Source organism: Canis lupus, chromosome 10, assembly GCF_003254725.2.
Source record: "Canis lupus dingo isolate Sandy chromosome 10, ASM325472v2, whole genome shotgun sequence".
NCBI lineage: Eukaryota > Metazoa > Chordata > Mammalia > Carnivora > Canidae > Canis > Canis lupus.
In genome coordinates, this window is record NC_064252.1 from 60475842 (window position 1) to 60499477 (window position 23636).

The following is a 23636-nucleotide window of genomic DNA, read 5'->3' on the forward strand; positions in this document are numbered from 1 at the left end:
TGGCTGAGGGGCATGCCACATGACACTGTCTGAACAACGGGACGTGAAGGGACTTTGCTGGAAGCTTTTGAAAAACGGTTCCTTCCTTTTCTGAAGAGATACTGGGCTGGACAGCTCCTTCCACTAGAGGTTTTCATGCTCCGACGCAATGTTGTAAACCTCGGCAAAACATCTGACCACGTGGGAGAGCAGAGAGAAAGAACCTGGGCTTTTTATGACAGTGTTGAACTGCTGAGTTAATTAATCCTTATTCTAACTATTGTAAGAGATAATAAATTTTCCTTTATCCAAGCTGGCACACCACTTAGCCTTTTCCTCCTCCTCCTGCTACTACTGCTACAAATGACACCATGTGTCTAGGAGTATTACCACGTGGCAAGCACCATCCAAGACAACAACTCCACAAGGTGGATTCCATTTTTATCTCTATTCTATGGATGAGGACATAAGCTCAGTAAGGCTAAGTAGTTTTCTGAATATCACATAGCTTTTGAGGAGTCGAGCTAGCCAGAGTTTGAATTTACCTTCCTACCCAGACTATAAACTTTAACCTCATTGCCTCTGAAGGTGGGATAGTAAAGGAAGGTAGGGTGGAATTTTGAAAAATGTATAAAGGTTCTATCTGTATCCATAAGCTTAGGAACTTGATATTTTGGATAACAGACAAGGAACCAGATATGGTTGCAAGCATTTTTTTTTTTAACTGAGTGACATGATAAATGCTGCTAAGATTAACTGAGGACTAAGAGCAGAGGTTCGGGGTTAAGAATTAGAAATGCTATGTAGCTGAGTTTGGGACCTGTTAAAAGAAGAGTGTCTGGAATATGTTCAACAGACGGTCAGGAATGCAAGACTGGGATTTTTTAGTTATTATTGCATTGCTTTGTCTGGGCTTAGTAAATGCTTGTGTAATAAAATCAATTGATAAATAAACCACCTGTGAATATGTATATACGCATGCTCTTTTCCTCTGCTTCCAACTTCCACCACCTAGCTCAGATAGATATATAATCAAACATTAATGGAACCAGGAGAGAGAATATAAAATATCTCCACTGAAGCATGCTTAGTATTACATATAACTAGCTAGTAAATAGCAGTGATGAAATCCTCTATTTTCTAAAGATTCATTGGCTGTATTTTTTATTCATTGGTTGTATGTTTCCAAATATGAACCCAAAGTCAAATACACGTCATAAATATCTTTATTCCTTTACGGGTATTTTTAGTTATCTCTCTAACAATTAGATCATCCCACAAGGTGGTTTTTCAAGTAGTTGGTGTATTTTTTTTTTCCCTGAAAGCATTTTACAGCAAGGGTCAACAGCCATATGATGCTTTTGGAATGACAACCAAGTGACAACACCCCACACTGATGCTTCTGTTGCGGTGCAGGTGTTTTAGGTGCCTGTGGCAGGGATGTCAGTGAGACAATCAAGCACTATGCTCTTGAACAGGCAAGTGTTTTCTTTCAGTGAGCTAATTTTTTTTTTTTTTGCAGTAATAGAGTTAAATGAAGGAGGGTGGGGAAGATAGCTTGTTTTAGCTGTGAGACACTTACCTATGTCTCAAAGGTCACAACACAGTGAGAATGAACCACTGATTAAAAAAAAAAAAATTCCACGCATGGGGTGCCTGGGTGGCTCAGTCAACTAAGCGTCTGCTTTCAGTCATGATCCCGGGGTCCTGGGATTGAGGCCGCCCTCCTGCCTTTTCAGTGGGGAGGCTGCTTCTCCCTCTCCCCCTGCTCCTGTGCATGCTCTCTCTCTCTCAAAGAAATAAATAAAATCTTTAAAAGAAAAATTCCAGTCATCCGCTTTGACATTTATTCATTTATTCCAGGTATTTGCTTATTTGGGCACCATCTATTGATCATTCCCAGTGGGCCAGGCACTCTACCCATGTACATGTTTTTTTCCTGCCGGCAGACTAAAAACAACTTGAAGACATGGAATGTCTGTAGGTCAGTATTATGTCCCCGGAGCAGAGTCTAAAAGGCTCTCTGAGTTGATGTGAATTATGCTAGTCCTAAGGAGAAAGAGACACCAAAAGGAAAACTGATCCATAGGATTCAAATGTGGCAATGCACACAGTTTACATGGAAATGGCACCTCAGTGGAACAACCAAGTGATGGACTTGGTTTGCAAAGGTGTTCACAGTTCATTCAGCTCATCAGCAAAGAAGTGAAACACTCTACCCCAGGCTGGGCAGTCATTCCACTCGATTGTTTTAAAAACACCAAATAAGGGTATTTGCCACTTTTTGCAAAGTTTGAGTTATTCCACTTCACTTTAATGAAAGTCCTACCTTAGTACTTCCCCTGTTTGCTAACCAAAAGGAATCCAAAAAGGAGTTTTGCCTCAGTGCAAAAGGGCAAAAAGTTGGAAATAGCATGAGCATTTGTTCTGCAGTGAGTCATTATGGCAGCAGAGGGGCCCTCCAGGGGCAAGAGTGGCCCCTCCCAATCCCAGCTCCTGCCCCACCCCTACCCCACACTCAGCATCACCCGCATCAAGCCACCAAGCCCCTGTGGCTTTGCACTGTGTCTGTGCACATTTGTGCTATATCTCAGTTTACTTTGTGCATCCATTAGCAAGACGCATCCTAGGGTATCAGAAAAGTCTGAGAGAGGTTATTTTGGGGATCTGGGAATGCTCGGAAAGTTTTCCATATAAGTCAATGGTAATTATCTCTTTGCTTTATGCCATTTTAGCCTACCAAAGGATTCATCGGGGTACTCTGCTTTCAGGTAGTGTGACAAAATCTGTACCTTTTATGGTAATAAAAGACCTGGATTGGAACCCTGGCTGGGCCACTTTCCAGCTATATGTCTGTGGTTGGCCCAACTATTCTTTTAAAGTTTTTATTTCCTTGCTTTTAAAATATTTTTGATATAACTGTCACCTAGAGCGATATTTAAATTAGATAGTGAATATAAAATGCTAAGTGTGGCATTGGGTAAGGTAAGTGCTCAACTAAAGGTACTGCATGTAATTAATTCTTTTTCTCATCATACTGCATATGTAGTGCTTGATCAAGGGCTCTTGGTGGCAGTTTACTTTCTGTTTTACCTTAGATTTCACTGGCAGTTAGGTATTATCAGTGGTGTGGCTTTTCACCATTGCTTTTCAGCTATGACTCTATACAAGAGAGTACTCTGAGAAAAAAAAAGCTGAAAAATACTGATTACTAGAAGTAAACTCTAGGATTTTTTTTTTTTTTTTTTGGTGGATACCACCTTTGCTCTGTTCCACAGCTACAGGCAAGACTATGGGCCCAGCGTCTCAGTTAAGAATGTCTTTAGCTGCAAATAAATACACAAGCAAACAAAACCTACAAGCAGATTTAGGTAGTCTAAGTTCAGTGCAACAGCTTGAAACTGTCCTTATGAACACAGGTGTTTTATCTCTTTGCACTCCATCATCTTCTGTGTGCTGGTATTGGGACTTGTGTCCTATGGCTATTGCCTTATGATTATAAGATGGCTGCTGCAGCTCCAGGCTTTACTTCTGCTTTCCAGACGCAAGAATGGCAAGGTCTTGTCCTCTTGAAGCTTTGTATTTTTATTCCTGGAGTACTGTCCTCGTTGGCAGGTTTCTAATTATATCTTGAAGGCCAGAAGTGAGTCAGATATATGCCCATCTTTAGACCATTTTCTGGTTAAAATAATGAGATTTCAATTACTAACTTTGACCAAAAGGATAGGTAGGAGCCTCTAGAGGTTTTTACCCAAGATATGAACTCACAGGGAAGAAAAGCAGCAGATATCTATTGGGAAGGGAACAGGTCTTCTACACTTCAAATTCCTTGGGAGAGATTGTATTTGGTTTAAAATTGAGGATAATTGGAGCATTTACATTAAACACAGGATGACCTTGGGCAACTACTTAGAGCATTAGTTTCTCCTCATGTAGAATGGGAAAAATAAAATCAATCTGAGAGGTTTGAAAGCTCAGGGCCCAGTCCCTCCCTGGCTGATAGTCACCTCTCAATAAATGTTGGTTTCCTACTGTGAGATTTGGACCAAGTTTACTTTAAAACTCTAAAACTGGGGCACCTGGATGGCTCAGTGGTTGGGGATCTGCCTTTGGCTCAGGTTGTGATCCCAGGGCCCTGGAATCGAATCCCACATTGGTCTCCCTGCTTCGAGCCTGTTTCTCCCTCTGCCTCTCCTGTGTGTTTCTTCATCAGCAATATGGGCATGATAACATGATACGGTGAGGTGATTATTGGAAAGCATGCAACATAGCTTCAAAACTATAGAGCTCGAAGACTGGTGAGCATGATAATGGAAGATGTTAAGGATAATTATGTCGGCTGGTTAGTCTATTTGGGTGATGTTCTTTGACAGTCAAAAGAAAAATATTTTGGCTGAAAATAGCTCCACAACCTTGAAGCTTTATTCTTAAAGAGAAATTCTTTGGGGGCTTCTAAGGACCCTTGGTCATTGAGAATATTTCTTCATTCGATTCAAAAGTAGCACTGAAGGTTGGTGGTTCTTAATTTTATTAGCTGTTATCAGCTAAGACTTTAAAAGAGATGAGTGAGAGGTATCTGAGCCTTTTCTATAACTGTATTTACTGGTTTGGTAAGGTCAGAGAGAAAATATTATCTCCTCCTCCCACCTTCCTCTGCCTATAGATCTAAGAAAATTCATTTACAGGACTCCGGTTCTTGTCAAACAGACTCTCTCAAATCCAATTTTTCCCTTATGATTTTAAGAATTCGTTTCAGTAGGCCCAGCAGGACTGGCTTCTGCTTCAGGCGAGACAAGCCCACCTAGCCCAAGCTCACAGGTTAAGCTCTGGATGGCAAGATCTGCCAAGGGTGAATTCAGCAAAGATGGAGAAACCTCTTGACCTCCTACAGGGCAGGGTGCCCTGAGTATTCTCTCCTCACACTCGTTTCCCTCCTTGTCTCCTATTTTCCTTTTCCTCACTGCCTAACAATTTTGACATTAAAAAAAAAATTCTAAATATAACCCCTTTTCATTCCTCTCTAGGAGACATGGTATCTTGCCTTCATGTGGGGGAGTCTCGGAAGCCTGGGAGTTTGGTAAAGAATTTCTCTAAGTAAAATCCAAGAATCAGGAAGGAACCTTTCAACTCTGAGACTTTTAAAATAGGAGGAAGCACCAAATAGTGTGGGGAAAGGAAAATCTAGCAAGAAAATTAAAATGGTTGGGTTCTTTCTTTCTGTCTTCTTCTTCTTCTTCTCCTTTTTTTCAGCTGATGACTTCCTATTTTTTGATTCAGCCTTTGGATCTTGACATAATAGCTAATCATATACATGTTGTATTCTTCTCCTATTGTTAAAAACATTATCTTCCCAGTTTTGTACACATTGATGGAGTTTTCCTTCTTATGTAGTTCATTAATGATGCAACTGGATAAGAAAGAAATTACATATATTTGAAATGTGGGTTTGTTTCATATGTACAAGAGAGAAGGTACCTATCTGAGAAATAGAGCAATTAAATTGCTAGGTAAATATTAAAATTGGAACAAATCAACAAAAATGATTTTCTAAAAATGCTCAATAAATGAATGGATGGATGCTTTCAAATTCAGCTCCAATTTTAAACATTTGAAACACTATTCATTACCCTTTTTCTCCTTGGGAAGAATTAGCTGCTGTAGCTTAGTACTTACTTACTATATACTGTATTATAATGCCTCTCTGCTTATGGGCTGTAATCCTCTTGAGAATGAAGATCTCACTCAGGAACTGGCCCATCAACATTTGCTGGTCCAAGAAGAGGTAAAAGAGAAAAGAGTCATCAATTATTTCTAGGATGGACGTTAAAGACTACGGAATCCGAAATACTCCAAAGATTGAGATCAGCCATTTGGAAAGGCAAATTTTTGCTGGTACTAAAGGGATGGTCTTTTTTTATGGTTTGATCAATTTTTAAATGGACATCATAGGGTGTCTGGGTGGCTCAGTCAGTTAAGTGTCCAACTCTTGGTTTCAGCTCAGGTCATGATCTCATGGCTGTGGGATGGAGCCCCATGTCAGGCTCTGTGCTCAGTGTAGTCTACTTCAGATTCTTTCTCTGTACCTCTCACTCACTCTCTGTCAAATAAAATCTTTAAAAAAATGGACATCATAATTACATTTTTATCATGTTTATCATACTAAACACAAGTTTGTTGAAACTTGGGTACATCTAAATAATGGCATTATCACTGATTAAAGAGGTTAAGTGGGAAAAAAAAAAGAGTAAATCTCTCTAATAGTACCCTTCTTTACTCTTCTTTTTCTTTTTGTATGTCTTTAACCTAATTAGGCACATATTTAATCTTATGAAGAAACAATCACCAGCATCTAAACATGAGATGCACCATGTTTGTGCATTATTTACCTTCTCAGCCACCTAGTAGGAGGCTCTGTGCTGTGCCCTGTGAAGGGTACAAAGAGGGTCGAGACTATATTTAAACTGTTGGCTTTCTAATGGGCAAGGCGGAAATAATAGGCATTAAAATAGAGAAATTCAAGCAATAATATCAACAACAACACTAATATTAGCAGTCATTATAATAATAGCTAACAGTTTAAAATTCTTCTGATTTATCAGACATTGTGCCAAAAGCTTTATACACATTTTTCCATTTAATTTTCATAGTGATCCAATAAAGATCTTATTAATGGCCCCATTTTATGGAGACTGAGATTCGATAGAAGTTAAGAAATATACCTAGTCACACAGTTAGTGCCAGAGCTGGGAATTGACCCCAGAATCTATTGGACACCAGAGTCTATGTTCTAAGATTAAATCTAATAATGAAAAATTCGGAGCTGGAAGCAGGAGGGGGATAGTTGCTAGGTCATCCAATATATCTCAAACCTAGGCAAGGACAACAGTTATTAAGGGGATTAGTAGTAATAGTCTGCAACTATTATTATTATTATTATTAATTTTTTTCGTGGTGATGATAATGTTGAAATAGTAAATCAGGATTTCTTATGTTCTTACCTATGTGAAGGAAAGATATTGAAGACATTTCAGATTATTCTTTTAGATCCTTTTTTATCCTCTTTCTCCAGCTTTTTTCTTCCCTTCCCTTTTGCTGTCTGATATTGATGCATCGTACTTCCATATCAGATCAAAAGCATATGGGATTTTGAACTTATTGACACTGTTCTGTTAAAAATTACATTTAGAAGCATGTTAAAAGGTCACCTCTCTGGTTACTTATTTCTTGACACTTTGCTAGCACGGACTGTAGCCTTGGTTCATTAGTCAAGGATATTAACAGCCAGGGTTCGGCTTTTCTGAGGTCACATGGTACAGTCTGGGCCCACACATATTTCTAAGGCTTGTTAGAGTCTTTATACTTTAAGAATTTCCCATTAATCTCTGCCCAAGAAGTGCAATAATAGGTTAGTTAGTCATCAGATACAAATCAGAATCATTTCTACAAGTATCTTTAATAGCGTTCATTAGTTCTGTGCTTGTGTTTTAAGGAAAATGAAGGTGGGGGGGACAATGCCCCCTCTCCAACACAGGAACCTTTCCCTTCTTCAAGAGCATCTCATTTTGGAATCACTGAAATTAAGATACTGAGAATGTGCCAAATCAAATGCAGAAAATGTGCTTTTCCTGTAGAAATGAGGGCTCCTAAATCCTGACTTTTTTTTTTCCACATAGAGGCATCATCTTTGATCATTATCAGATTTTACAACTCATTGTTCCCTTGCAGTCCTCAGGGTGAGAGGATCATGTAAATGGACAGGCAAACACTTGGATTATAGAAGGCATCCGATATTAATAACAGCAATAAAAAATGTTTACCTAACTTGAGTAGATTGTGTGTGTAGATAGGATTTGGTGTGTGTGTGTGTGTGTGCTCCCCCCTCTCACTTGGAAAGGAAATATCAGAAGATCAGGAAATGCATTATAGGGTTTTTGTATGCAATATTAGTCCATTTCTTGGCGGAGACCCAAATCTATTGTGGCGAGAAAGTAATAGATGAACTAACTAGGGACTCAGACTTACTGGCTAGTGTCCAAGAAACATTAAAAAATTGAGTACTGAACATAACAAGTAGGATGGTGCATGCAAATTTAGATGTCTTATTGAAAACAGCACATTTATTAATATATTAGACTTGTAGACGTGAGGGTGTTTTAATACCTACTCAGAAATTACTCATGGGTCGGCTTCACAGAAATATCACTTGCATAAGCGTGAGCTTACAGAAATGATGCCTGGCATGAGTGATTGTGGCTGGACTATTCTAAAGAAAACTAGGAAATAAGCAACATGTATTGTCACGGGTAAGGCATCATCTTTCTTCTTAATTAACTCAACATTAATTTACTGAATGCCTACTATGTGTCAGGCCCTATTCTAATATGCTGGGAATACCCAGATAAAAAATTTACAATATTATCACACTGGAACTGGTTAATTTTTTAAGTCAGCTTTATTAAAATAGGATTTATATACAGTAAAATTTATCCTTTTGAGATGTATAGTTTGTTGAGTTTTGGCAAATGCGTAAGGCCTATAACCATCACTATAATTAATAGACAGAACATTTCCATCTTTCCAAAGGTCTCCACCAGTTGATTCTCTGTAGTTAATAGTCTCCACTGATCCTCAGCCACTGGCCACCACTAATCGAATATCTCCCTGTATCTTTGCCTTTTCCAAATGCCATATAAGTGGAATTATACAAATCATAGCCCTTTGTGTTCAGCTCCTTTCACTTAGCATAATGCTTTTCAGATTCATCCCTGTTTCATGCATCAGTAGTTCATACTTGTATATTGCTGAGTAGTATTCCATTTGATACATTAACCAGTTGATGGGCTTTTGAATTATTTCCAGTTTTGGTGATTATGGATAAAGCTACCACAAATAGTTGTGGATGGGTCTGGTCCTTTGTGTGGTTACGTTTTCACTTTTCTTGGGTAAATACCTAGGAGCAGGGTTGCTGGGTCATATGGTAATTGTATTTTAAACTGCAAAAGAGACTTTTTTTTTCCATTTTTTAAAATAAATTTATTTTGTATTGGTGTTCAATTTGTCAACATACAGAATAACACCCAGTGCTCATCCTGTCAAGTGCCCACCTCAGTGCCCGCCACCCAGTCACCCCCACCCTCTGCCCTCCTCCCCTTCCACCACCCCTAGTTCGTTTCCCAGAGTTAGGAGTCTTTCATGTTCTGTCTCCCTTTCTGATATTTTCCACTTATTTTTTCTCCTTTCCCTTTTATTCCCTTTCACTATTTTTTATATTCCCCAAATGAATAAGACCATATAATGTTTGTCCTTCTCCGATTGACTTACTTCACTCAGCATAATACCCTCCAGTTCCATCCACGTTGAAGCAAATGGTGGGTATTTGTTGTTTCTAATGGCTGAGTAATATTCCATTGTATACATAGACCACATCTTCTTTATCCATTCATCTTTCGATGGACACCGAGGCTCCTTCCACAGTTTGGCTATTGCGGACATTGCTGCTATAAACATCGGGGTGCAGGTGTCCCGGTGTTTCACTGCATGTGTATCTTTGGGGTCAATCCCCAGCAGGGCAATTGCTGGTCGTAGGGCAGATCTATTTTTAACTCCTTGAGGAACCTCCACACAGTTTTCCAGAGTGGCTGCACCAGTTCACATTCCCACCAACAGTGCAAGAGGGTTCCCCTTTCTCCACATCCTCTCCAAAATTTGTGGTTTCCTGCCTTGTTAATTTTCCCCATTCTCACTGGTGTGAGGTGGTCTGTAAAGGGGTCCCTGGGTGGCTCAGTTGGGTTAAGCATCTGTCTTCGGCTCAGGTCATGATCTTAGGGTGCTGGGATCGAGCCCCATGTTGGGCTCCCTACTCAGTGGGGAGCCTGCTTCTCCCTCTCCCCACCCCCCCCATTCGTGCTCTCTCTCATCTCTCTCTCTCAAATAAATAAATAAAAATTAAAAAAAAAAAAAACCTCTGAAGAATTTTCAAAAGAATTATGCCATTTTGTTTTCCCTCCACAACATGTGAGATTTTTAGATAATCCATATTCTCATTAGCACTGGATATCATCAGTTATTTTAATTTAAGTCATTCTATTAGATATGTGATGGTATTTCATGATTGTATATGCTTGCATTTCACTAATGACTAACAATGCTGAGGATCTTTTCATTGCTTATTTGCCACCCATCTCTCTTCCATAAAGTCTTCAAATTCTTTGTCAATTTTTAAATATTGGGTTTTGCCTTCTTCTTATGGATTTGTTCTGGGAATTTAAACATTAAGTGGAGATAACTACATTGCTGTATTTTTGTGGAAGTGAATAAAACAAAAAAAATCAAAGTGTTCGGCCTACTCTCTAATATATTATGTTACACAAATACTATTTATTGATGTTATTGTGAGACACAATCCCTGTCCTAAGGTGCTCACCATCTAGTTATCAATGGCTTTCACTTTTTTCTAGGTAACATGCCACCCCATCCTGGTCCTAATCCTACCTGAGCTTTGACTAAGCTTTGATAAAGCCCTAACTGATAATTAGGACATTACATGGTAATAGGTAATTGTGTAATACCACAGGTCTGTCTTCATTGCTTAAACTTAGAGATGTCATCTAAAACCCAGGGGCTATGTTGGTGAATTGACAGGTTAGTGGACTTGGTTTGTTGTGCAATGACTCTGACAGTTGACTCTAAATTGCTTGGCTTGCAACTCTAGAGAAGTGATGCCTTTGGGGACCGCATTCTGAGAAGGCAGGGCTCAGTGCTTCTGGGATATTTGAAGAGGCCATGGGGGACAGAAGTGAGGGAATGTCACTTCTCTAAAAGCTATAAAGATAGGAGTGGAAAGGGAAGCCCGACTGGCTAATAAACATATGGGGGAAAATGCTCCATTCCACTGGTGACTAGAGAACAAAAATCAAAACAATATCACATAGTATTTTACAACTCTTAGGTAAAAATTAAAGACTGATAACACTAAGGATCTTGACAATGTAAGAAAATGGTTAAAACCGCTTTAGAGAGAAATTTGGTAATGATGAGAAACATCATTTCCTATGCCCAGCAATGTGACTTCTAGGTATCTACCTTAGAGAAATGTTCTTGTACTGTAAGGAGGTATGTTCAAGGGTGTTCACTGCAGCATTATTAACATGCAATAGCATTCACCTGTTACTCCTAATCAATATTTATAGAAACAATTTCTAATCTTTAATTAGACCCATTTCCTTTCTTTTTTCTAGAAGCTACTTCCTCCAGAAAATCTACCACGACTCTGATAAACTGGCATCCTTGTCTATCGCATCTCAGGAGCACTGGTATCACACAGAGATGTTTCTACTACCTGAGTAAATTCAGTGTTGTATATAAGACAGTCTGCACTCTTCAGGCAAATGTGAAAAGAATATGCAAGAAGTCTTTAAGGAGCAAATTGGGAAATTTAGATAATTTCTTGCTGAAGTGCTTAATATCTGGTAATATGAGTACTTGAAATGTCTTTGAAATGCCAGTTGGGAAATGAAAGAATTACATTTTTTAGAGAAAAACCTTGATTCACTAGAGCCCTCAAATAAGGAGTCTGCACCCTCTGGTTTCCTCTCAGAAAGGGGGAAATAATCACACTATAAGTTCATATTAAGTACTAGTCAGAAAAAAATAGATCAATATACCGTCAGAAACATTTCCTATACTTCCTACATTTTCATCTGGAGTCTTGGATGATTATTGGCATTTAGTGATTTAATAGTAATCTTGAAAGCACCTCAATGATTAAAAAAATTGGTGTTGCTCAATGTGCTATCTAATAATAAGAATAAAACTTTTGAAAAACATGATTTGAAACAATAAAGTCTGGATTTGGGGGTGTTGGTTCTAATTTATCAAGAAAATTTGTGTTTCACACATATCCATTCAGTGCACCAAAAATTTAGGTAATATGTATCAAAGGCATGGTTGTCAAGCCAATCTACTACTATACGTCCTAGAACCAAAATACCTACTGTGAAATATTTTTTGCCATAAGGGGGAAAGTACATATGTTGTTTCACATAATAATCAATTCTATGGCAAGAAGGAAAAAAGCTATATTCTTCAAAGACGTTTATTGCAATGTTATATTAAGTAACAAAACATCGTAAAGACTAGAATACCCCAAAATGGGATTGATGGAATGACTGAGCGCATCTAATTCCTTGAACATTATTCAGCTACTTAACATACTAGCTTCAACACACTGTATCAACAAAAATGGAGGGCATGATATATATAAAAATTCTGTGTCTATACTAGGATTATAATTATGCCAAATTTATGAGTTCATGTGAACAGGAATTTGAGAGAAGATAGCAAGTAGTCATCCACTTTGTGGGTGTTTTGGGGTCATGGAAGAAATTATTATTTTTGAAAACATTTTACTACTTTTACTTTTCTCTGTTATTTTAAAAGAATGGTAAATACAAGACCTTATATCTTGAGTATATTGACTTAGTTAGAGGTATGTCTCCTCTCTACACACAATGGCCAACATTAATGTGAGTCTTCTGAGTATATTTAGAATAAAATGAATCCACACAGAGGCTATGTTTTTCTCACACTAATCACATCTTCTTTTAAAAAGAAGGAGTCTTTTCCTTCTTTTCCTTTGGGCTCCAGCAGGTGGGATCACCTACATAAGATATATGTGCAGTACCTTGGTTCCCTACTACATCAGCTAAGCTTTCCCTGGATTTGTATAATCAAAACAACTTTTAAAAAAAGAAATAAAGATCAGGAAAGGTGGACTTCTGAGATGAAAGAGTTTTCTTAAGCTCTCGCGGCTCTAATTGTTACATGCAAATTGTTCAATAAATAACGCTGACCATAAAAAGAAAAGATATTAATTAAGAAAAGGATTTAGGCTGACTCAGTCTCATACATAGACAAAAGGTTAAGTAAATGCCAAGGCCGCTGTGCCTCTTCAAACAATGAATATTAGTTTTAGAATCATTAATGTCTGCTTAGAAAACAGAGTCATATTGGAGACTTGTATGCCAAAATAACCAAGGCCAGAGCTGCTTCTTTTCAATCTGGAGCAAAATAATTCTCCACCTGAGGGCTAAATGTATACAGTTGAGAGTGCAAGGTACCACAGCAGGGACCAGCACTTTCAATGTAGCTGAACTGAGATCCCTGCTTTTCTTGACTATGGTAACTTCCACAGTTAATATAGATCAGCAAGGTCTGGGTCAACTTTGCTGAGGAAAAGCAGGGTTGACTGGTGTTGGGAAGCCATTCCAGTCTCTGATGTGGATACAGCAAAATGCCTAAGAGCAGGCCAGCAAGGGACAGGAGTGAAGGCGAGGCTGGGACAGTTGTTTACCCCTGACCAGGTAGGCTAAAAAAAAAAAAAAAAAAAAAAAAAAAAAAATCTTTAAAGCAAGATACTTTACAGACTTACCTTAATATCACCAACTGGTTGAGCCTTTGATACTTCCTATAATCAATCTGGAAATTCTACAAGCTGACCTTTATTTTCTTTCAATTATGGTTCCTCTTCAATCATTTTCTCACCTTCTACCAGGGGTAGGTACTCTGCTGCAATTGAGGTGAGCGGGAAGGGGAGATTGTGGTGTCCCTCGCATTTCGGTAGAGTTTACAAATATAATTTACATTTCTTCTATTTTTCTTGAATTTTCCAAATACCTTGTGAGATTCCAATGTCTCAGGCCAGAATAAGTCTTTTAACATTAATACTTCACAACATGGGCATAAATAATTCACATTTACATATCTGGGGAAGCAAAGTACGATACTCAAATTCTAACATTCAGAGGGTTTTTTGGTAGTAAATTAGTTTGTAATTATTGCTAATGTTAATTTGTATAGAAAATATATTTAATACGTAATTTTAAAAATCCTCTTAAGTCCCTTCTGCATATAATATCTGTGGTATTGAAAATAATTGGGGTTCAACAAACTCCTATTTTGCTGTCTAAACATGAATTCATTTAAAAGACAATTCAATCCTCTGCACCTAATGCATTTATTTTTATAATGTTGGCTTCAGAAATCAGATTTCTGTTTAGCCAAATATGAAAAATAAAGGCCTGTGATTCCAGATTGATCCCATTAATGATTAAAGTAGATCCCGGGATGTACAATGTTGAGGATTCCTAAGCTGGAGCAAAAAATATGTATGAGAAGTGACATGAGAGGAGGTGGAGGTGGGGGGAGTGGTCAGGTGCCAGCTCCTGAGCTACTTGACAGAGCAGGTTCAGCAAGGCATTTCACCAAGTCCTGCCCTAGTTTCTCCACTTTGAAACTTAGATAATACAACCTGCCTCCATTCTGCCCTTCTAGCCCTCTTCTCACTTCATAGAAATATTCTGAGATTAAAGAAAATGTATAAAGAAGCAAAGCAACAACAAAACAGTCGGTTGGTAGAAAGAAAAAAATAATGTGAAATAGGCTTCTTAAATATCTTTTAAAAAGCATGATAAAAATTTCAGAGCATTTTTAATCTTTATGCTCTAAATAGCAAATCATGAATTCGACAGATACTATTTCTTTTTCTCATTATAAAGTTCTTACTAAATGATTAACTCGATTATAATTTCAACTATAAGAAATATAGATATATAAACATCATGAAATATAGATATACAAACTATGTCTATAATGCACACACGTATTACATATACATATGTACACAAATATACATGCATTATGTGCAATGCATATAGATACTTTAGATACATGTTTATATGTGTATTTGGGTGCTTACATACATTCACATATGTGTGGGGGTGGAGTGAAGTCTCATTCTGTATGTGTGCATGTGTGTGTCTGTTTATAAGTCCGTGACACAGACATGGGCCTAAGGGGAAGAGCTGTTCCTTTGAAGGCTTCTCTAGAAGCAGCTGGCAAGCCATAGAACTATATCATAGGCAGGACAGTTCTGTATTAAAGCCCTTTTGTTAAACTCTCTTGGGTTAAAATTCAAAACAAATGGTTCCTATTCTGAATTACCTTCATAGAAGAGTGCAGCAGGAAAGTTGACCCGGACATAAAGCTGGTAGACATTGGGAACTTTGCATCTGACATCAGGCCCTGAGTCCCTGATAAAGACAAGTGGGTAAAGGGTGAGGTCTCCTGTTGGTCTCCCTCGAGACTGGAAGGGAGTGAGAAGCTTTTCTGGATGTGGCTGGATAAGTAGAAAGGTAATTCATCAGGGATGAATGAAAGGAGTGGTACATAATGGGAGATGGGGAGTGAAGCGCACAGAGGAAACAGTAAAATGGAGCCGGTATACATATATAGAGTGAAATAAACAACGGGAAGCACAGAAGGTGCCAGATGCAGAGGCAGAAACAACAAACAAAACTAGGGACCCCAATTAAGGAGACAAATGGGATGAAGGATAAAAATATAGTAGAAGTGGGAGCTGAGCCAAAGGAAGAGATTGTGAACCTGGGGGGAGAAGGGAACTGCAGAGAGCCAGGAGTTGATGGGCCAACATAAGGATGGACACGAAGAACAATGGCTAGCAAGTGAGAAAGTAGTGCGGACAAAGGGAACTCAGAGGGGTCAGAGAGACTGGAGCGCCCTGCCACGTCAGAAACAGAGGCACACAGACACTGGGGGGAAGGGAAAAAGAAATTGGAAGAATACAAAATTCTATTTTTAAGGCACAGGCATGATGGTTGTGTTGGAAACCCCATTGGCTGAGGAAGCTCAAGCCCGTTGAACGGAGACAGAAGAATGGAAAGCACATTGCCTTCCTTTTAGGGGAAGTGAGGGACACTAAACATTGTGGGAAGCATCTGTTTGCTATGCAACCACCAACCACGGAGCAAAGTGAGGAAGGTGTGCTTTGGCACCGAGCCAATGCTATGAGTCTGGAGGCCAGAGAAGACCAACTTGGCAAGAGACATTGGGAAAATTTGGATTAGCAAAGCCTTGAGCTGGGGCTCAAAGGAGAAGCAGTTCTCCACAGTAGTAGAGAGATGGCCATTCTATTCTTTGTCCCCCTAACTCTCTTGGGGATGTGACATTTGCGAGGGAGGTCCTGAGCCCCTGAACGCTATCACCTCTAATGCCTTATACCGCCCTTCTCAGGCCTGAACCTGGCACCAGAAGTGGCCACCCCAATCCCAAATGTGTTCTTTTCTTTCACAACCCCGTGCTTGGGGTGATAATTCTCCCTCCTGATTTATCCACCCTGTTCTACCCCAGGACATCTTCATCCATAAATCCTCCACCCACCCTTCTAGGCCTAAATCAGACGTTGCCTGCTGCTCCTGTCACTATGAAGTTAGTTCAAGTGTTACAGTTAAAGTTTCTATGACTTTTCTGAGCACAGAAGCACACATAGTGGCTGGTTTCCAGTTCTCTGGAGGATTCAGAGGATTGGCCCATTCAGACTTCATTTTCCCTTTCTTCTATTTGAAGAAACGATATTCTCAGTTTCCCCTGTGGCTACAACAGTTCACTATGAATTAAGTCCAGTTATGTTTGTACTGGTAAGACTTGGAAGGAGACAATGAGGTGGAGACCATCTTCTGGCCCCTAAAGCTGTTTTTGTAGGGACATAAGGCCCTGAAAACACGAGACTCATCAATGGTGGCATTGCTTGTCAATTTTCCAGTTTCCTGAATATTGGCGGGCACGTGGGGCGGTGACAGTGGCAAGAGCAGCTCCTTAATTCCAGTCCCGTTTCTAGCTTAGTGGCAGCCTGATAGGACATAGCTCCTCTGCAGGACACACATCATTCGGGGGCGGGGGGACACTCCTGAATGCTCAGCCTAGACACCGAACTGTAATTGCTTTGCCATTTTTTAAGCACCCAATTTCCTGCATTAAATTCTTTCCACCTAAAAACATTCTGCCGATTTTCTGTGTCCCCTGCTGAAACTTTACTAATGTAACTATGGATCCAAACAGCAATTCGGACACTCAGTCGTAAGGCAATGACACTATACCGTGTGCGCCACCGTTAATTACATATGAGCTACACGCATGTTTTCCTGCCTTTTATGCTGTGAGTCCATCACTACACCATAACATACAACACAGGGCCAGATCCAGAGCAGGATATCCACAAAAATGGATTAAATAAATGACTGCACTCAGTTCTCAGTATAAGATCCTAGGCCACGTGGAAATTACCTAAACTGTTTATTGCTTATTCTTCCCCTGACACATCATACAATCTCCAACTTGCCAATGGGTTAACATACTTTATTATCAAGGTGGGGGTAGGTTTCAATGGTCTTGCAGCCCCTCTCCCAGTGAACACCCCAGTTACCAGAGGATTTCCCAGCTACGGTGGGATTTCATATACAAGTTTGCTTGTGGAGAAACTCTCTATGCTGATATGGAGTAGGTACACAAGAACCAGCTTGAATTTTGAAAATAGCGCCAATATAATGAAGTCATAAAATGATGCCAAAGGATTTTATTGTTGCTGGGTATTTCTGCAAGTCTCATCATAATTTCTCTAATTAACATATTTGTATTTGTAGTTAAAACATAAACCAGAACTAATAAGAGATCATAAGCTTGAGTTTTATAAGCTGCTTCTACCCACAAGCCTTGGGAATTTTGAGATGTTTTAGCCAGTTTATGATGCGGTTCTTATCCTTATTGGTGTTTTTTTTATCTTATTGGTGTTTGTTTTTTTTTTTTGCCAATTTGCAAATTGTCTTGCTCTCAATCATTATCCATTAACAAAGAAAGCAGCAAAATAGTTTCGTTATTATTAATTTCCTTTACCCTATATTCAAAATTCCCAGACCATCCTAAGCACTTGCCTTACAAATAGAAAAACGAAGTAATGAAAGTTGAGGAAGCTAAGAGCTAACTGTGTACCGATTCATTGTCGAAGACCAGTCCGGAACAAAAACAAGAAACGTGGTGGCGTATAAAAATGCCACTCCTCAGTCTTGTAAGTGGCTTTCAAAATGTATGACCAAGAAATGTTTTTTCGACTCGTCCATTCCTCTTCTTCCCACTCATTCCCACTCTGCACAAGTGCACATGTCATTATATTCCAACAAACTTAAACAGCCACTTGGCAAAGATATATTTGGTTTTTCCCCAAATGCCCATATGTCCATGTCATGCAGATGCAAATGCTACTGGGAGAAGATATGTGATGCATTAAATGCCAGGACGTTCTAAGCATGTTGACTTGTGCTTCTGACGGCATCATCACTTAACTGAGTACTTCTTTAGCTCAAGCCTAATTCTTGACCTGACCGGCAGTGGAAGTCCTAAGTGCTGTAACTGAAATTCGTAAGTGTTACATCCTTTCATTCACCAAGAAGTTACCATAATCACAATTAAGAAAATGGAAAGTATGAGGAGGAGGCAACCATTTCCTCTTGCCTTGCATTTGTCTCAGAAAGGGGCTGGGCCCATCAGAGAAGCCAGCTTTGTAACTAAAGGGGTCCCCCTCTGACACCAAATGAAATACACCTGCCACTCATTACTTAATTCTTTCTATGAGCTTGACACGAGGCTTATTGAGACGGAGAAGTATGGCTTCAGCCTGTGAGCGCTCATCTCCTCCTCAGGAAGACAGACACATGGACCCACCTGCCCTGCCCGGTGACACCTCTGGCCGCAGAGGCATCGGCACTCTGGGCACAATCAGGCAGGGGCAACCGGAAGAGGATCCCTGAACGTGTTCTCAGCACATAGAAGAACTTCTCTCAAAAATGTGTTACGGTGGCAGTGGAGGACAAGTTGATGTCATTATATTCTTTTTAGAGAAAAAAAAAAAGTCTAAGATTCAGGAAAAAAAAAAAAACTGGAAGTAAACTTTCCCACAGCCATCATACAGAGCTGAGATTAGAACCGTTTCTGAAGGCACAGTGACTCAGCCCAACAAAATAGATGTGCTGTTCCAGCACTGCTTGGCAAAAAGCCCTCCTTGCCATGAGTAGAAAAGATGCTACATTTTGTTTCATATTCAAAATATGTTATATAACCCAGTTGGAATTCACTGAAACTATGTTCTCACTTCATTCCAGACCCTTAAGGGACACCTGGAAGTGAATTGTGGGCAATGAACCATCTGTTTTTCTGTTCAGCCTTCCCTTTCCAAAGTCAGCTCTTCCCCTTGACTTCCTTATTTGTGGTAGGGTGACTACCATTTCCCTGTTATGCAAAAAGCCAAGGGTCAGAACCCACTGTGAGGCCTTCCTTTCCCCCCCCCCCCAGCTGTTCGTGGCCTAAGGTTCACACATTCTTTCTGAGAGTCACATACCTGGAAATACACTCGCCTTCTCTTCTGTCTCCTGTCCCATCATTTGTATAACATCCTGCCCCTCCCCCTGGTATCCCCCTACCTGTCCATCTCCAGGCTCTCCTAATTTCTGCATTTCTCCTGTCATCAGTTAAGCATCCACCTTGTGCCAAAACCTTGAAGTGTCTCTTCTACCTGAAAAAAAAAAAAAAAATCTTAGTCTGACCCCTATTAGCTCTCTAGTCTCGTGTTCACTCGTCCTCTTCTTGCTTGCTTTCCACCCAGTCAGGTCATTCATTTCCTCACTGTTGCCCATATTCACCTGACATCCTCACAGTTTCATATTTGACCTTGCCTCTGGCCTCCTTTACATCTAGTTTTCCCGATCCCTCCTCTTGACAAGGCTCCACCTCAGCCTCTTGAACTCTTTCTTCATTGCTCTGGTTAATCACATCTACCTTCCACTCGGGAACCCTCAAAGGCTTTATAAGCTCTACCCCTACCCTAATATGGCCCTCGGCTTAGCAGACCTGGTCAGGAAATACTCTTTTATGGGTATGTGTCAAATCTTCCCAAATATTTATCGAGGACTCAATACATATCAGTCATTGTGAGAAATGCCTTACTTTCACTAGAAAAATCTGGCAAAAATCTCACGAGTCAGTATCCCATTTTCAGATGAGAAAACCGAGGTGGAGAGAAGATAAATTCCTGAAGGCCCTAGAGCCACACGGCTAGTTAGCCTCTGAGCTGGACTAGAGTTCAGGTCTTGCAGATGGCAGCTGCAATCAGTTTCCACTGCGATATTATAATATAAACTCTTTGATAGAAAGGATTACGTGCCGGACCTCTTTAGAGCTCACCAGCAGTTAACATAGTGCAAATCCTTCATGGTGTGTACTAATCACAGTCTTCCTTCTAAGGGTGCTCTGTAACCTCAGTATTAAAATAGACCACAGCAACAGAGTCGAAGCCAACTATGAACTCCAAATGTCATGGGACATTTAGAGTCTGCAGAGGTACACATCTGTTTTCATTTCAGAAATGCACACCCGTTTTCCTTCCTAAGGGAAGTGTAACAAAGCAGATTTGTCCAGGGTGGGAGAAAGGAGGTCTTAGAAACCACTCCTGTCGGTGAGAAAGGAGAGGCCTCAAACTGTGTGTGCTAGCTCCTTCCTCCTCACCATCTGATTTGGGGTTAGGCTGCTGGTCCACATCTTCCTCCTTTTGCAAGAGGCTGACCCTGCAACTGCATTCACAGGGCTGTGAATTTACAGTGAACAGCTCTTTGGGAGTTGATCCTCCACAAAACCCTTCCACTGTTTTGCTCCAATAAAGTCGGGCCACCCCAAGTGGCCCCGATGAGAAGTGGTGACCTGTAAATGCAGTCATGTGAGGGACAGAAGGGGTGGTAAATCCTACTGGAGATGAGCCGCCGTTGGATATAGGGTAGTCTTCATCATACGAGATGAGAATAGGAGTGTCAAGCATCTGACGTTTCTCGAAACACTGAAAGACGGATGTGACTTGCTTTACGTTCAAAAAGTTCACGTCTGCAGAGCCAGTGATCAAGGAAATTTTTCGTAAAAGTCAAGAGGTTCTGTGAAGATTCTGGTGACTAAGAATGTCAGTCTCTGTGAGGATAAAGAACTGGAGTCAGGTTAAAGAGTGATGTTTGAATCTTCACTGTGTGGGTTCAAGAACTGTATTCCACTAGAGTTAGCTAATATTATGCAAGCTTTGAAAAGAGAGATGTTTTGTGACTAGGATAACCTAGGGAGAATAAAAAGTCTGATTTGATGAAAAGCCTCTGGTAAAATTAGAACCTGTTTCTATGCTTATTCAAGGAAAAGAGAAAGTAATGAAAATTAAAAGAGTGGCAGAAGAATCTTGCAAAAATCCTGACAAGATGGCAATCTAGAATTCAATAGAGTTGATTTTGTCTTTCTCTATGGTTTCATCAGCTTTTTTTCTCTTCCTTTCCATTTCTTTTTCTTTCTGTCTCTCTCAAATAGAGACACAGTTCTTAGTAAATTCATTATATGCATAAAAGCAATATTTTCAGGGAGTGCATGTAAGCTTTGAAAGAAGAGGCTCCTGCATGGAACAATGGGGACACTCTGCTCATCAGCAACCCATCAACAAGCAGTTACTACCTGGTGCGAACTTAAATCAAAGGGGTAGTGTAAGGCTCTATGGAGAGGAGAAGCGGCTGATTTTAGACAGACTTCAAGGATCTAGCCCGGCAGACGCATTTGTCTGGGTATCATGATTTGGAAACGATTTATCATCCCAAGAGCCAGGAGTAGAACTTGGACACTGACATGTTTAACATGGGGTGGGGTGGGCAGGAGCTGCTGAAGCCAGAGCACAAGATAATATTCATGTTGTCCACGGAGGACGGTTATTATCAATGTCGGGGAACGTGGCATTTACCAATTTGAACCAGCATTCATTAATTTATTAAATCTAATGGGTGCCATACTCTGTGCTCTGCAGGCTTCAGAGTGTAAATAGAGGCCAGGCCAGACTCTGAAGTCAAAGCTGAGAGTACACGAGAAACACTCAGGGGAGGAAAATGAGTTGCAGAAGTCTTAATCCCAGGGCCCTCAGGAAAACACCCTTAGGTTGCTGCCCTCTAACACAGTCTGCTGATTTCAGAAATCAATGTCTTATCCCTGGGCAGGTTTGAACAAGCCAGGGGTGCAGTCTGACTCTACAAACCAGGAGCCTCCCAGGTCACTGAGATGGGAACAAGTTTCTTCTTGCTCCCCAGTCCAGCACCCAGGGAAACAACAGTATCATGGAAAGGTGTAGACTGCTGGGACTTCTCACAGTGGTGTTGTCATTAGGGATGATTATGGACATGAAGCATCTAGTACAGGGCCTGGTGAACACTAAAGTCTAGCCTGAATACTAGCGTTTATCCTGCAGTTACCCACTGGGTAAACCACAGCCCCACTGGACTTCAGTATCTATATTTATAGAAAGGGCATCATAACACCTTCTGTGTCTGGTCTTGGGCGCTTTGTTTTCAGACCTATTTTCTGACTTTGCTCTGCTCTGCATTGCAAGAGGCTGATGCCACAACTGCCTTCATCTGCTTCTTGGTCAATGGGAGGCACCAGTGGGAGAACGGAGGGCAGGAGAAGGAGCGTTACCTGGGTATTTTTCCCCACAGTCTCGCTGGCCTGGTTGGCATTCGAGAAGTAGCTGTGTCTCCTCTGTGGTTGTGATTCCCTCTGAGCTCTGGCAACTCTATCTTCTTCCTTTTCCGGTCAGTAGGAAGGTGTCTCACCATCTCGTTCATCTCAGCCCTTGCATCACTTGTGTTATCAACTTACTATGTTATATTCTTTGTGTTACCAATTCTCCATCTTAAATCCTCTCTGTTATACTTGTATAGAAGGTTACCTTTTCCTGCTCGGGTTCTGACCAATGCACCTTTTCCACAGTGTTCTTATGAGGAGTAGTGGTACATACAGACCTGAAACATCTGGTACGGTGCCTGGTGAACAGTGAAGGTGCTTAGGTATTTGCCCAATAGATATGGTTGTCAAAGTAAGACCTGCTTTATGTTGGTCCTTTGGGTCCCTAGCTTGGGCTCCATCTCCAGCTGTTCTTCCTTATGCACTTACTCTGCATTTCATTTGTTTGATCACAAGATATACACATCTTTGCATTGGAGGTTAGATAATATTTTTAAATTAATGTTTTATTCCTTTCATGGCCTTAAATGCTGGGAATAGCAGGCCCTGATTAAATGCCTGTTGCTGGAAAGAAAGCCTTGAAATTACTTCTTTCTCCACTCTTATGGTAGTTTGTGAGATTACCCTGTTTCCCAGGTGGTCTGAGGCTGGGCATACCCTCCCTGAGCCCATCTGACACTTTCTCACATAGCCTGAGGGTCCTGTACGTGAGCCCATGGCAGCTGTGACAGATCCTGGAAATCTATCACAGGCCAAGTTTCTTTGAGCACAGTGTAAGCATCTGTGTGTTCACCTAGAGAAATAAAAGCAGTGCATTGTCACCATTACTTACAGGTGTCTTGTCCTCCTATGGGATACCATGTAATCCTTTGCCTAGAAGTATAATTAGTGTCTTTACTGTCCATTTCATTGTTAAAACTCAGATGTGTGGAATAGGCCTCCCAACCATATCATTTATCCTCGGTATAAAGCCTCTCTTCTTGGGAATTGGGATGCTGATTAAGAAAGATCCTCTGTACCATGTTTGGCAGGATATTTTACCTCTTTGAATCACACTGTCCTCATGTGTAAAATAGTACCTCCCTATTAAGATTATTTTCCAAATCACAAGTATATATAGGCATGTCTTGAAATCAAAGGACCCAAAGATGCCAATGACATTCAATGGGGAAACAATAGTATTTTCAACAAATGATGCTGTAAAAACTGGATATCCATATGCAAAA

At 40.3% G+C, this 23636-nt stretch overlaps 1 long non-coding RNA gene across 7 annotated transcripts in view; it reads right to left on the reverse strand.

Annotated features, from left to right (window-relative positions):
• LOC112672783 (uncharacterized) overlaps positions 1–23636 on the reverse strand; it is a 161254-nt gene that overhangs the window by 17651 nt on the left and 119967 nt on the right. For 4 of the 7 annotated variants that reach the window (XR_007413629.1, XR_007413631.1, XR_004819178.2 and 1 more), the window contains 3 exons: positions 19305–19396; positions 5657–5746; positions 1818–3657 (listed from right to left, as the gene is read on the reverse strand). This is a non-coding gene — a long non-coding RNA (uncharacterized LOC112672783). The other 3 variants (XR_004819177.2, XR_004819175.2, XR_003144515.3) reach the window with 3 other exon arrangements.